The sequence below is a fragment of the Suncus etruscus genome, chromosome 13 (assembly GCF_024139225.1).
Source record: "Suncus etruscus isolate mSunEtr1 chromosome 13, mSunEtr1.pri.cur, whole genome shotgun sequence".
Taxonomy (NCBI): domain Eukaryota; kingdom Metazoa; phylum Chordata; class Mammalia; order Eulipotyphla; family Soricidae; genus Suncus; species Suncus etruscus.
Genome location: NC_064860.1, coordinates 47,183,942 through 47,200,883, shown reverse-complemented (window position 1 = coordinate 47,200,883; position 16,942 = coordinate 47,183,942). Strand labels below are relative to the sequence as shown.

General features: G+C 36.0%; 1 protein-coding gene across 4 annotated transcripts in view; it reads right to left on the bottom strand.

The window, feature by feature from the left end:
* The window catches only part of GRIK1 (glutamate ionotropic receptor kainate type subunit 1), a 495,577-nt gene that overhangs the window by 72,252 nt on the left and 406,383 nt on the right, over positions 1–16,942 (bottom strand). The window lies entirely within an intron of this gene.

Genomic DNA, 16,942 nt, shown 5'->3' with positions numbered 1-16,942 from the left:
ATAATACAAAAATATCAACCTCCCCAAAACAAAAAAAACAAAACAAAACAAAACCAAAACCAAAACCAAAACAAAAAACAGGCAAAAACTCTGAAAAGCACCACAGCAATAAAGACAACAACCAAACACTAACCATGGTCCCAACATAAAGACAAATCAAAGCACAGGAGGAAAAAAAGGGCAAAGAAAAGAAAAAAAAAAGAACAACAATTACAAAATTTTTTTTAAATTTGTGCTATTTTTTTTTTGCATAGGCACAGTACAAATTGGGGAGATTAGAAAGGGAATTCTCTTGGCCTAAGAGTATATATATATATATATCTCACTAGACCTTATGCTACTGAGGCATGAGGCCAAAGCTACAGAATTTAATTGAACAAGTATCTATCAGGGCCAGATTAGAGGTGTATGAAGAAACCTGGGGTGTTTGGTTAAGGGATGAAGTCCCAGGGTAGTGGAATTGAGGGTGGGGACATTGAATGCCTGAAACTTTATTAGAAATAACTTGGTAAATTACCATGTCTAATTAAAAAATAACATTAGTAAAGCACATTCTTTTTTTCTAAATGACTTTTATTATATGCACCAAAATCAAATGATAATCAGTAACTTTGTTTTTTCTTTGTCCAAAAATTATTAATACTTTGCCTATTTTACTTTTATATGTTTCTCAAATTCCTCCCTCTTTATTTTATCCAAATTAAAATTCTTCAAATCAAATTTATATTTAAAAATAAAAATACCACTGGTTGGAACTCAAGAACCAAGTTTAGCTGTTACATTATCATGTGAACTTGGTTGAACTGTTTTATACTCTTTAGGTCACAGAAGAGAATTATAGTAAATGAGGATTTTGAATAAAATTAGTTTCAACTTTGGAATTATATAACTCCAGGATTAAAGGAACTTAATGTAATTTAATATCATTGATGAAGGACCAATAGACTGCAAGTGGAATTATAAGATGCAGTTTCTATCTTCAATTTTTTCTTGTGACTTGGACCAGGGCCACACTGAGGCATGGGTTTTAACCACTGATCTCTATTTCTGGTCCTGCCCTCAGCTATGTTAAACATATTATCTTTGATTAGAGGTGAATAATTAATGCAAATCTTGGTTTAATTTTATTTCTTAACTTGGAAATTATTCATTGATTTTCTTTTTCTTTTTTTTTCTTGGTTTTTGGCCACACCCGGTGACACTCAGGGGTTACTCCAGGCTATGCGCTCAGAAATTGCTCCTCACTTGGGGAAGCATATGGGACACCAGGGGATTGAACTGTGGTACGTCCTAAACTAGTGTGCTTAAGGCAGACAGACACCTTACTACTTGCACCACCACTCCGGCCCCTGATTTTCTTTTTGGTGCAAGAGATTATCTGGAAAATATAATCTAGAATTTACAACTTAATAGGGATAAGTATCTTAAGGTTTTTCAATAGTACCCTTTCATTAATAGTATTTTAAATCATGGTCCCTAAAATAAATAAATGGGGTGGTGAGAAATCACAAGAAGAAAAGTGTCTGCTATGTGAACAAAAAAATAAATAAAGACTAAATCATCTAGATAGTCAAACTACATGTGTATCTCTTAAGTCTTGTCATACATGAAAAGATTTCTTTACATGGTAGAACTTTATCTCCTGAGTTTATAGGTAAGGAGAACATAATGTCAAACACTTGTGTAGAACTACCATGAGAAAGAGACAATTTAAGTTTTTATAGCTAGTCTTAACACCATTGTTACACACTTGTTTAGATAAGTGCAATTTATGTTATTTATGCAATTTAGATAAGAGACAATTTATGTTTTTATAGCTAGTCTTAACACCATTGTTACACACTTGTTTAGATAAGTGCACTCCCTCTCTGCACCAAAAGAACAACTTTAAAATGCACATTTCCTGTTGTGTTTATCTTCCTGCACTGAATTTTTTGTTTCTTTAATATCAATATTCAAATCTATTTTCTATATTCCTGTAAAGTTATATTTGCAACTCATAGGTTGGTTTCCCAAATGAATGGCTTGTGTGAAAATACCAAATAAGCTTCTATATTTGGGCTATAGCATCTATCTTAGAGAATAATTTATGGGCTTTATTATTATCAATTATTTTGGCAGAGATTACACATGACAGTATTCAGAGTTTACCCCTAGTTCTGTGCTCAGAAATTATGTCTCGTGAAATCTGGATTGGACACTTACATTGCAAGTTCCCCACTTACTGTACTATCTCTTTGGCCCAAATAGAGAATGATCTAACAACTTTGATTAAAAATTATATGTTCTAGATATTTAGATCAAGTCAGTTTTGGAACTCTTTCTTCACTCTAAAATGCAGTTTTAATACACACATCAAGTTTAGAAATTCAATTTCATTTCTACTAAATGTGTCGATTGTTTCCTTTTGTTTGGATTCTGTGGCTTTGGCTTTATTCTTGAATTTACTGTTTGAATAACTGGTGCAGAGTAATTCCCACTTCTTGCCTTTTGACTTTGCTGATCTGAGTGGCAAAACATTTTCCCTTTGCATACTCTTTCAATCTTCCTTTCCTGCCTATAGTCTCTCTGCCTAGTTCTTTACTGAGTTTCCAAATAGAGTTTCCATTCTTCACTGAACGGAAACATCTTTTAACCATCAAAGTCATTTCCCTCACTACCACATTGTCTGTGTCTCTCCTGTTTCCCATCCATAGGTGAGCATTTCTATTATTTTTCTGAGTGGTTTTATTTGCAAGTTAATTGCTGAGAAGCTTTTCTGAATAACCAGAGTACTATAGAGGATTAGGGTTTCTATGTATGGTTCATTCTAGGATGCATTGAGTTAGCACCATAAAGAATCCATTTTCTGGGACATGGCTGAAGCATATACAATTTAGATAATGATATATAATTATATATTTCATAATTATAATTATAATTTTTCTGTAAATTTTTATTTGCAATGGGAATGAATTGTTCCTGTCAGAAGATGGAGGACTTTTTTTTGAAAGGAGTGAATGCTGTATAGTAGATGTGATATTTTAAGAAGAATAGCAGCCAACGTTTCTTCATTTATCATTATGTATTAGGAACTGTGCTTTTAAAAAAAATAAGAATCCTGCCAATAGAAAGTTCAGGGTAAATAAATAAGATTGTCCTGTGGTCTAGCTCTTAGCAGGGTTTTAAAATTTAGTTCAAAAATCCAATTTCATTGCCACCAAGTGTGTCTATTGTCTTTCTATGCCTAAATTCCATGGCAGAGGTTTTATTCGATCTTCTTTGAGGACTAGAATATAGCAGAGGAAAGACATTGCTTAAAATAGTTATTTTAGTGTTATGAAAAATTACCAGCATTGGAAAATAAGGGAAAAAAGCTAGAGTTCGGAGTTGGCTCAGTGGGATCTCTCAAGTTTGGTCCCAAGTAATACCGCATATTCTGTGTATTATTGCTAATGTCTGGCATCTCAGCAAAGCATGCAGATTTCAGCAAACTTCAACCAACTTGAAGGGAGAAGAACAATGAAGATGTGTGAACTGTGGTGAATACCACAATCAAGAATGTGTGTAACCCCTAGTCATTAAAACAACAATAAAGAAATTAAAGAAAAAACAAGGAAATAAAGAAAAATATTAGTTTTTCTTCATCATATGCTCATTGTCTCATAAGCTCACCTGAGAGTATTTGATCCTCAAGGGAAATACACCTTATTGTTTCAAATCACTGTTGCTAAAGGCTAAGACTGAAAATATGCAATCTGTGAGAATTAATTGATATTTTTCTCTAACTAAAAAGAGAAATTTAAATTTATCATTGTCTTGCTCTCTAGTATATTAAACAATATTGATTTTCCTAGTGGCTTTTGGAATTACTATTGCTCTATCTGGAGTGAGTTCTAACATCCTGCAGATTCCTTTGATATGAAAAACATCCCACACAATTGATATTAATGTTAGAATTACATTTATAGCTATATAATATGATACTTTAGCTGTTTTCCATGATATTGAAATAAAGACATTCCTTCAGATCAATAGAATATAGAAAATATCCTGAGACATACCCTCAGGCATATGAACAGTTAATCTTCAATAAAAGAACAAAAAATATGTAGTGGAACAAGAAAAGCCTCTTCAACAAATGGTGTTGGGAAAGTTTATTTTCCCAACAAAATAAAATAAAAAAATTAACTCAGATTTACCTCTAAAACCATACACAAAAGTTAAATCAAAATAAATTAATGATATTGATATCAGACTTGAACCCATAAAATGCAGAGAAGAAAATACAGGCAGTAATCTCTTTGATATTGAAACTAAAGGCATCACCAAAGATGAAACACCACTGACCAAACAAGTGGAAACACAAATGTAAAAAAATATATAATTATATTAGATTAAGAAACTTCAGTACCTCAAAGGTGTAGGATACAAAGACTGCCCAGGGAGAAATACTATGATAAGTGGTTAATATCTGAGATATTCAAAGCACTGGTAGAACTTAGCAAGAAAATAATCATTCAGTCTAATCAAAAATGAAGAGAAAAGATGAAACTTCCTCAAAGAAGAACTATAGATGGTCAAAGGCACATCCACTTCATTAATCATCAGGGAGATGCAAATCAAAACAACAAGGAGATATCATCTAACACAACAGAGACTGGCACACATCACAAAGAACAAGAATAATTAGTGTTGGTGTGGATAAGTTGAGAAACGAACTTTTAATCACTACTGTTGGGAATGTAGACTGCTCCACCCTTTTTTTTTGAAAACAATATGGACATTGCTCAAAGAACTAAAAATTTAACTTCCATAAGACTCAGTAATGCCACTCAAGGGAATAAAGCCTAGAACCCAAAACCACATGCAGAAAAGGTATCTACCCTCCTATATTCATGGCAGCTAGAACTTGGGAAAAAAACTCAACTGCTCAAGAACAGATGAGTATATAAAGAAACCATGGTACATATATACCATAGCTTACTATGCAGTTGTTAAGATAAATGAAGTCATGAAGTTTGCTTATACATGAAGAATGGCATGCTGAATAAAATATCTCAGTGAGAAAGACAAACATAGAATGATTATATTTGTTTGATGGATCAAAAATGCATAGTATGAGGATAATAGCCAAAAACATTATTGTTATAACACCCAGAGACAATAGAGATGAGGGCTGGAAGGACCGGCCCACATCACAAAACTTACCACAAAGAGTGGTGAGTGCGTTTAGAGAAATACCCACACTAACAACTATCATGACAATGATAGTGAATGAGAGTAGTATGCCTGTCTCAAAAACAGGCAGGAGGTGGTGGAGGAAGGAGATTGGGAGCATTGGTGGTGGACAGGATGGGAACCCAGGCGAAAAATTGGTGTCAGAAAATGAACACTGATGAAGAAAATGTTATATAAATGTTATATGACTGAAACTCAACCATCAACTTTTTAACTCCAACTCACAACAATAAAAAAGGAAAGAAATACAGGCTAATAGTAAGCTAAACACTGAACTTTCATGAAGGAATTTACAGAACTTCTTAACAAAGACCCAGAGTGAAGAATTTCTCAGATTAGACTACTGACCCAACATCCAGATACACAAGATAGGTTTGATTAAATGATCTGTAGGGAGAAGTCTAATTGTGATGGTTTTGATTTAGAATATTACTAATAAGATTTTCCATAAGCTATTAAGGGAATAAAAGCATAATTCCTTTTTATTAGATTTCCTGACCAGTCATAAAATGAATTTTCTTTGTCACTTGTTTGCATAATCTATCTGGACTTCTTTAAACCATGTAACAAATACCAAAACAGTATTTGAGAAAAATTTTTGGACTTTATTGCTACATACGAATAGCTATACTTTTTCTTGGATGGGAGAGATTGTACAGTGGGTAGGACATTTGACTTGCACATAGCAGATCCAGGTTGGCTACTCTGCACCCAATATAGTCTCCTAATCCTAAAAGGAGTGATCCCTAGATACAGAACCATGAGATGGCTCTGGAAGCTACCAGGTGTGCCCACAAAATTAAAACAACAATATTTATTCTTCTTCATTAAGATTGAATACCTGGTTTAAATGAAATAGTTTTCCTAGGCATAACTAAGTTAGCATAACCTTGGGGCAGGAGAGATGGTGCTAGAGTTAAGGTGTCTGCCTTGCCGGCGCTAGCCAAGGAAGGACGGAGGTTCGATCCCCCTGCATCCCATATGGTCCCCCCAAGCTGGGGGCAATTTCTGAGTGCTTAGCCAGGAGTAACCCCTGAGCATCAAACGAGTGTGGCCCAAACAAAAACCAAAACCAAAACCAAAGTTAGTATAACCTCATTTGTAGAATCAGTTTGTTCAACTATATGTACTGGTAAAAACAGAAGACAAATTCTTGTTGAGTTTATGGAAATTGTCACAATGTCATAAAACTGACAAGTTATTGCTGAGTTCTGAAGAGCTAGAGAGAAAAATATGGTTGTAAATATCAGTATAGACCAGAGTTAAAGATAAAGGAATTATGCTTTTATTCCCTTAATAGCTTATGGAAAGCCCTATTAGTAATATTCTAAATCAAAACCATCACAATTAGACTTCTCCCCACAGTTTAAAGAATGGAAAAATCACTAAACTGTACTGTGTGCATATGTATGGATGACTTCTTGAAATTTGTTCTATATACTTGTGTATTAGGATGAATAACAACCATCTTCTTCTCTAAACTCCCTACCTCCAAGATCCCATGTCCTACTTCCAGAATGCAGAATATGGTAAATGATACTTTGCAGATTCTGTCAAGCTGAAGGTCTTAATATGCAGTGATCACATCAAATAATCTGGGAATGCTTTCTCGAATCACAATGGTCTTTCTAAGAAGGACCAGGAAGGCATCAGGGAGAAGCAGAGGTTCATAATGAATGCTTGCAAGATGCAAAGTCACAAGTTAATTATGCAGAGAATGGATACTTTCACTTCAAGCTTAGCTTATGAAAACCTGCAGCAGCAAGACATGGCAAAGGGACTGGTAGATTTCCCAGTAGGCTCTGAATGAACCAGCTTTTGACTAGTCTAGAATAGAGTGAAATAAATTTGCATTAAACCATTATGTTGGCAGTGGATTAAATAGCAAAAGGAGACAAACATATTTGGAGCAAAAAGATTACTAAGAGTCATACTATATATCTATATACAAAAATATGCATATGGGAGCCATACTATATATCTGTATATAAAAATATGCATATGGGAGCAGAGAGATAAACAATCAGAGATTCCTCTTGAAATTTTCAAAGGCAAGTCAATTTTCTGTTCTTATAGCTGCTTCAAAACAGTATTACTGGTCATCCTTAAAAAGGCTTTTATGTTAGTTATACCTTATGCTCTACCCAGGTCCAAACAAAGGCTTTATATAAAGAAAAATTCTTGCAAGTTATTTATGATAGCAGAGGGGATAGTTGAACAAATGATCTAACACTTGGAAATTAAATGAGACCTACTTTTCCTTCTTAAGTCAGTGGGTCATTGACTAACAGACCTATTAAAATTTTATGCTAATTAGTAGGTTATTGATCAATAGAGATACAAATAATTCATTCCTAGTACAAAAGTTTAGGGTTGTATTTGTAGGTAGACCAATCAGTTTTGCCTTTAAAAGCACAATTAGTTCAGTTAGCCTCTTCCTGCAGACTACTTAACCACTGTTTTCTCAAATCTACTTTGAACCAGTGCTGTTAACCCAACGGATCCATCTTTTACAAAGTACATTTTGGGGAATGTGCATTCTGTGTATTTTCATGAGAATCAGGTTGATCTCTCTACAAACTTAGGTATTGACAAATTCTAGCTGGCAGGTTGTAATAAGTTTGATCCTATAGCCATCAGGTAAGAAAAATATACCCTTAAAGTATTAAAACTTTATACCTGTGTTAAGAAGAGGAAAAGGGTTGTACGTACAGTGGGGAAAGTGCAAGGGGAATTTAAAACCAGATGGCATTTCAATTAGAGAAAGAATTTCTTATTTCTTTTCTTCACACCATATTCCCATAGAGGGCCATGGAAAAGAAAATCAAATTATGTGGGCTAATATGTTTTAAATTCTCATGTTGAATGGCAAATATCAAAATTACTAGAAACAATCTATGCTGTGGGGGATATAGTGAAAAGGGGACCCTCTTTCATTTCTGGTGTGAATATTCTCTCATTCAATTCTTATGGAAAACATTTTGGAAATTTACCATAAAGAATTGAGGGGCCAAAAGATAGTATAGTAGACAGAGGTCAAACAAGGCTGAAGTACATTTAATTTTCAGTTTCTCATATGATTCCATGATTTCCCCAAAGATTGATCCCTGAGCAAAGAATTAATAATAAGCTCCGAGCACTTCCAATACCTCCGAAAAAGAAACATTAAAAAAAAGAAACCCCAAAACATTTAGCTTTAATATGACCTAGAAATTCCACTTCTGGGTATATATACCTCACCAACAGGACACAAAAATATTTATTCTAAAAGATTTATGTACAGCATTATATGTTGTAATGCTTAGTACAATAGATAAGAATTAATCTAGGTATCCAAAAACAAATGAGAGTATCATGAAGATGTGGAATAGATGCATGATGGTATATGATGCAGCTACCAAGAAAAATAAAATGACGCAATTCACTGCAACTTGGATACAACTGGTTGGGGAGTATCATGTAAAGTGAAGTAAGCCAGATGAAGAAGGATAAAAATACAAGCAGAGCTCACTTATCTATGTTATATAGAATAACTGTATGAGTTAAGTCAATGTAGTAAAGGAGGATAGATGCCTAATTACCTTTCACCCTGAAGTATAGGAATACAGATAAGAAAAGAAACTGAAAAAGGAAGTCCAGTGAATAGGATGTAATGGGAGTGGGAACAGGTGCCAAGGGCCTTGGCACATTGGTGGTGTAAATGAGTAGGATCACTCTAAATCCAAGCCACAGAATCAACAATATTGGAAGGAAGAGACTCAAATCACAAATACCAAATGTAAAAATTTGCCTATCAAGGTAGCTGGCTGGGGAAGAGTATGGGAACCTGGGGACATTTGACTTTGGTTACAAGAAAATTACATTTCTTTTCTTTTCTCAAAAATCCTCAGTAGAGGGCCCGGAGAGATAGTACAGAGGCGTTTGCCTTGCAAGCAGCCAATCCAGGACCAAAGGTGGTTGGTTCAAATCCAGGTGTCCCATATGGTCTCTCGTGCCCGTCAGGAGCTATTTCTGAGCAGACAGCCAGGAGTAACCCCTGAGCACCGCCGGGTGTGGCCCAAAAACCAAAAAAAAAAAAATCCTCAGTAGAGCATACAGTGCACTAGATAGAACCCAGCACTACCACATGTAGAGTCAGTGAGCCAGTATTTGAGCTATAACCCATCATCAATAAGTGAATAAATAAATGGATGTTTAAAGAAAATGAATAACTCAGCATTAAATAAAACTTCCTACTAACTCAGTGGTACCTCTGAATCCTGAGTTGCACAATTTCATTTAATTTAGATCTGTTGAGTTCAATTAGAAAGATACAGACTTCTTCCCCAATGCCCAACACTGCACTTCTCAGTTTATTTCTGTTCTTTTTCATTAGAGCTCAGACAGAACTTTCCCATGAGTCAATAGCACATAGCTGCAAACCAGAAATATTGCCAGGGCTTTCTCTGAACTCTATCCTCAAATTCTTTTATTTCTATTGATTTTTAATTTTTGTTTTTAGGCCACACCCAGAGATGCTAAGGGCTTACTCCTGGCTCTGTGGTCAGGTATTCACTCCTAGAATGGTTTGGGGGACCAAATGCAATGCTGGAGATCAAATCCTCGTTGGCTTCATGCAAAGTAAGCACCTTAATCCCTGAACTATCTCTCTAGTCTCTTTAGGGGTCTTGAGAAACTGACACTCATTTTATTTTTATTTACTAATTTTCTTTGGAGGAGAGAGGATGAGAGGACGAGTCACACACACCCATGAGTGCTTTAGACTCCTTCTGGCTCAGAGGTCAGTAGTGGTAGTGTTCAGGAAACCCTATTGATTGAACTGGGGATTGAAATTGCAATTGCCTTAGCCCCTGCATTTTGTTGCCAGGCCTGATAAGGTGTTAAGATTGTCGAGATTATCATCCTGATAAAGGGCAATCAGGATTCAGAACCAGGGGAGATCTGGCTAGGGTAGTAGCTCTTAGCATGTTGTTAAATTTGATTGCTCTTCACAGTTCTTAGGACCCTAATTTGCTGATTAGGATCTTGCTTGGTACTACTTTCCAGAATTTCCATTTTAGATTTATTTGTATTATCTCATTATCAATATTGTTGATAGTAATGTGATGGCTTAAAATAAAACTGTCATATTATGATGTATATCAAGACTGTGATGTATGATTATGTCCAAAAGAACACTGCTAAAAGTGCTTAGAGATTAATAAGCATAGATTTAGGATGAAGCTCTGTGCATACCTAGGTATGGCCCCAAAGCAAAATAAAAAAAACTAAAGCTCTTATCTCAGTGTCAGAGAATTTTGTCTTTTGAGAATTCTCCCTAGAAATCTCTAAAGATTCCATATCTTCTTCTGAATTTTCATAAAATATTTAATTAATATAAATTATTATATTTCATATAGTTTTCATAAATTTTTCATAAAATATTTAATTAATTAATGTTCTTATAAATATCAGAATGTCTTTTGGATGATTCTGAAGTAGTGATGATGACTTAACTTTTCTAAGTCTTGCTAAGTGACAGTAGATGACAAAATCAATTAGTAGTTCAGTGTGTTGAATAGAAAATGGAATACTTTGAAGTGAAACAAGGTATTAATTTATTAATTTTTATTTGATTGAACTTATGTAATTTATGATCATCTAAACAGTAATCATGTTATGTAATTAAAACAAAAACTGATATGCTTTCATTGGCCCAACTTTCCCGGACACATACTAAATTTAAGAATTAAAATATACTGCTAATAAATACTTAATTCATTTCCACATGTTGTTCACAAACAATATATAATTACAAACCCAGTCTTAAAAACAAAGCTCATTTCACAATAATAAGAGCTCAGGTTAATTGCTAGCAAATTTTTAATTCTGAGCATGATGTATGAGAAACTTGATTTTGGAATCAAATACTGTGAGTATGAATCTTGATCATCTTTGATTAGCTGGGCAACTAGGGGCAAGTTATTTAACTTTCTAAGCTCTATTTTCAAAAATAAATACTGTCTTCACCTAGTTATTGTAAAAATTATAAGAGATACTGCCTCAAAGATCATCTAGCTTTACTTTTGACAGATGTAAGCTCAATACAAATTCAGTTCCTTTACTTATCTTGACCTAGTTAAGAATTCCTTAGTTCTCCTTTCACATTTGCTACCTCACAGACTTTATATTTGCAACAAACCTTGCTCCTTTCCAGAACTCCACTGGGTTTTATTGAAGTTCTTTACATTATACTCTGAGAACAACTATAACAACTGAAAGCTTGTCAGCTGCATATTTTCTATTTGCTGAACAAGTCCACCAAACCATTAATAACCAGCTATCAAGCAGAGTTTGGTTCTAGTTTGAAGGAGTCACTCCAATATCTATCTATCTATCTATCTATCTATCTATCTATCTATCTATCTATCTATCTATCTATCTATCTATCTATCTATCTATCTATCTATCTATCCATCTATCTATCATCATCTATCGATCTATATCTATCAATCATCTATTGACCTTTTTAATCCTTTATCATCCTCTATTGACCTTTTTATAGATCTAAGAATATATATATATTACTATATATGTAATATATGCTTGCAATTATTTATTTACCTCTTATTTATGCAAGAAAATATATTGTTTAAAAATCAATGAGTAGCACTGACAAAAGTTTTGCATAATTGAGAACAGTGTTCTATAAAATGAACTGATATGATACATTCACTTTTAAGGAGCATGGGAAGATTGAACAAGTGCTTAAAGATCAGCAGGCAGGATTTAGAAAACTCTATATGCCAAAGGTTCAGTATAGTATTTATTTGTGATATTCACCTAACAAAACACTGGCACCTACTAATTAGATGCCATATATTGAATCCCTAAATTCTAGACAATTTTTTTGAAATAATAGAAACTCTTGGGGAAAAGGTTTTTGGTATATTATAGACAACTCCCAAGCCCTATTTCATCATTGGTTTGTTTTGGGGCCACAGCTGGCAGTGCTCAGGACTTACTCATTTCTTTTTCAGGAACCAATTTTTGTAGGCTTGGGGCTCCAGATAGGGTGCTGGTGATAGAATCTAGGCTGGCTGCATGTAAGACAAATGTCCTATCCGCTGTATTCCATCATTTAGAAGTCTGTTTTTGCTCTGATAAAACGTTTGCTTCCAAAGAATCCAGATGTTATGTTATATCATGGGGTGAGACTGATCTGACCCTCTTTGAGAAACTTAGACATCAGTACCATGGCCCCAAATAAAGCCTTATATTTGTTATTATTTTTTTACACCAAACAATGTGTAGGGGCTCCTACCTCTGTGCTTAGGAGGTCTGGGGTGGGTGGATATGAGGTAGTAGGGACTGAAACCAGGCTTCCTGCATGCTTTGTGTATACTTAGTCAGTTAAGCTATCTTTCTGGGCTTGGTTTGTTTTGTTTTCGAATTACTTAAGTATTCCCTTAATGACAATATTTTCAGGTACTCAGAGGGTAAAAATTCATACCTAGTAGTATATAAAACTACTTCCCACAGCCCTTCCCCTATCTTTTGTCAAGGCTCACTCTGATGACTACACATAAATGTTGGGTTTCAATCATTTGGATGCCTTTCCAGATTCTGTGAATGCTCATCACATATTAAGTCGTTCCTAATATTTCTTCCCCTGACATTTTCTCTGACATATTCATGCAAGGTTGTCACCATCTCTATCACGTAGGATCATACCTGATATGCAGAAGCAAAAGGATCTATTGATACCATTGAGATTGTAGCTCTTCTTCCCCGTTCTTTCCACTGGCAACTCGGGCCCCGGGGGGCGGGTGGAGGAGGGAAACCCCTCCCCTTTCAATTTTCAAACTGGAGAGGGAGCTCGCAGTTGGACCCAGCAGAGCACACATACCAGGAAAGCCATCCCTCTTTTTTTCTGGTATGTCAGGGTCGCTGGTCAGACAGCGGGCCACAGATCTCCTGGACTGAATATTGGGTCCAGGAGACTGGGACCTCCCACACCAGGCGGGTCTTCATGGCAACTCGGGCCCTCGGGGGCAGGTGGAGGAGGGAAACCCCTCCCCTATGTATATTGGACCCCCTGTTTTGCTTGCTAGTAATACTATTTTTCAAAACCTCATGTTTGTGCCCACGCGACAAATATACTTTTTAAAGCATTATCCAAAAACGTTCCTGATCCTAGACTGTTCCTAGGAATAGAATCAGGATGCCCAAGATTTTGATAAAACACTCAAATTGACCTTTATTGTCTAGTCTTTTATGTATTGCCTCTCCCCTCACCCCTGTGTCTCTCCTACCTCCTCACACCCAAACCCTGAACCATTATCTTTCCTTATTCAACCCTCCTTATCCTCAGTTCCTAATTGGGTAGACACCAAGACTGACCTTCTGCCCCAACACCACCATCCAGCTCCTCATTGAAAGACACCCTCTTGGTCCCCAGCTCATGACTCTACAAATAACTACAATCAACATGCCTGTTGACCCATGCTTGGTGGCCCCTCATGCCCCCATCAAACTATGGACTGTTGCATGATACCGGAATCTGCTTCAGCAAAACCCCTAGTTCAAGGACAATACAGGGTTCTGTAATGCTGCAAAACATGTCTCAAATTCAACTATCACCTGTTGTCTTCAAATACCCTTGTTTTCTTTCTTTCTTTTTCTTTTTAAAACATAAAAGGGTCACATGTATCTCTTTTGTATATCTCAGATGTATTCCCTTAACATCTATAACTCTTTTCGAATATCCTCATATAGTGACAATTTTGCCCAATAGATTAGTTATTTGATTGTTTGATTTTCCCCCTTGTAATATCTGTTTTTTAAGCAATACTTGTATAAGAGTATCTCTGTATAGATTTCACGTTTATACTAAGTTACGGGAAATGTTGGACTTTATACTTTGGCCCCCAGATGCACCAACAATATCTTGTGGCATTGCTTCTCTTTTGCATAGGCACATTAAAATGGGAAAATAATACATATGCAAACAAGTTCTTATCTAATAGAGATGGAAACACAAATTTGGTAATGTAATTAGGCCTTTTACCCTGAACATTGGCATAATGATTTGGCTCAGGCCTCAGAAGAATGGGCATCGCCCACACACACCTGAACAATGGATACAATCTATGGAAACAACAATTGTCTTTAACATTACCAGGATCCAAGCCACTACCAGAGAAGACCTACCACTGCTTTGGCATTGACTTACTCCAAAGAGTGCTCCCAACACCCAGGCGACTCAGCAACAGTCCGCATGCAGGGCAGATCGCTCTGCATTTAATGATATGCTGAAACTAGAGGATGCTCCACATCAGCCTGGCATCAATGAAAGAAATGCACAGAATCCAGAGTCTTTAAATATAAGAGTCTGATACCAACAATAGCTAAAGTGTGAAAAAGTTTCACCGGGACCTTGAGAATGACTGGAGTTGGATAGACTGGTATGCCTGGAACCCAGAGTCTGTCTTATGCCAATAAACTTCTAGGGTGAGGCCTTTTTGCAATCAGGTCAAGGATTCTTTTTTCATTTTCTCCATTTTTCTGGACCTATGCAAACATTGGCGATTGCCTCTATCACACCTTTACTATATTTTTTTACTCTTATCCTTTAAGGAAAAAAATGCAACTTACTGAATTTAAAAACAAATTACTGTAGTAGAATGCCTGTCTTGAATACAGGCAGGGGATGGGAAGGGGGGAGGGGGTAAAGTTGCACTGGTGAAGGGGGGTGTTCTGGTTATGACTGTAACCCAAATATGATCATGTTACTTAAATAAAAAATATATTTAAAAAAGAATGTTATTTGTTTTATGAAATTTAATAGTATTATCTGTTATCTTATTAAAACCTGCATCACAGTAGTTTTTCATGAGAGTGAATAGTGTGCATTTATCTCCAGATAATGCTTTCCTAAAGGTTGGGCCATTGTATTGCCATAGACTCACTGCTCATCACCCCTCTTGAACCTAACTAATAATGTTAGATGCATCGGATATACTTAATACATACATGTTCAGTTGAATTCTGCAGAAGAACTTCCACACAAATTTTTATTTGTTACTATAATTTTGGAAGACACAAAAATATCATACTGTAATCAGAACCTATTTGGGTATGAACCTTCCTGTTTTATCTTACACTATTAGAGAAACTTGGATTACCACATGATAGCTCTATTTTGTCCAACCTCAGTACTTTAAAACTTTGGGTTACCTGGAGGAAGTAGAAGAATCTCTGTGCATTTGGGGAAAATTTCTTCACCTCCTAGTAGTCTGTGTCTTCTTTCATACATGAAGATGTTAAAGGGAACAATCTCTAAAATCAACCCTTTCTCTTTCTACTTTGGAGGTTTGTCTGGATTCCTAACATTTGCTTATACAGGTATCAGTTCAACAGACTCTGAGCTCAATCACATAAACTATCTGCCTCTAAAAACTCATGTCATATTTTTGAAAACTTATCCAGAAAAGTGATTGATCTAAAGGGGAATGTCTGAAATTCTCTTATGCCCAGAAATGCTTCTAATCTTCAATCTCTCAATTCTCCTGTATGCCTTGTTCCACATCAGAATTGCCTATGTAATTTCTTGATGGATTTTTATTTCTTTTTTCTTTTCTTTTCTTTTTTCTTTTGGTTTTGGGGCCACACCCGGTGACGCTCAGGGGTTACTCCTGGCTATGCACTCAGAAGTCGCTCCTGGCTTGGGGGACCACATGGGACGCCTTGGGATCGAACCGCGGTCCTTCCAAGGCTAGCGCAGGCAAGGCAGGCACCTTACCTCTAGCGCCACCGCCAGGCCAAAAAGTGTTTATTTCTAAGGTTTTTAAATAATTCATTGATATTTGGGGGTGAATGGGGGTTTGGGTCACATCAGGCAATGCTCAAGAGTTACTCCTGTCTCTGCTCAGGAATTACTCCTGGCAGGATTGGGAAACCTATGGGATGCAGGGAATTGAACCCAATTGGCCACATGTAAGGCGAATACCCTACTTACTATGCCATTGCTTTGGCCCCTACTTAAAGTTCTTTTTTGGGGGGGGGGCACACCCAGCGGTGCTCAGGGGTTATTCCTGGCTGTCTGCTCAGAAATAGCTCCTGGCAGGCACGGGGGGACCATATGGGACACCGGGATTCTAACCAACCATCTTTGGTTCTGGATTGGCTGCTTGCAAGGCAAACGCTGTTGTGCTATCTCTCCGGGCCCTACTTACAAGTTCTTAATTAACACTTTGCAGTTGGTTCATCAGTGTACAGAGAAGTAAGAGGATGGCCTTGGAGAAGTATCATGATGCTCTGGCAAAACTACAAAGTAAACAATTTTCATTTTTGTAAATGTAAAACTAAAGAACTTCATAAAGGAATTCTGTTTCAACCCACATGCTTTGTAAGCTCTTATCTCCTAAAGATGAGAATTCTAGGTTGAGATTCACATTGTTTCTCAAGAATTTTCAGGAAATTTCATCCTTAGTAAGAAAGAAAGAAAAACACAGAGTCAAAGAAATCCCATTGCATTCCACAAAACTGCCTCAAAACTACAAAAGATTTCAATAGACTGGTTGTTTGACTTAATGACTTTTAAAACAATTTTCACAAATGGTGGGTGAACAAAAATTGCTTGGTGCTATACTTCAAGGCTGTTACTTTCAAAATTGCTTTAAGATGGAAGCAATATACATTACCCTGACTATCGGAGAATAATTAAATTAAAATGGTAAAA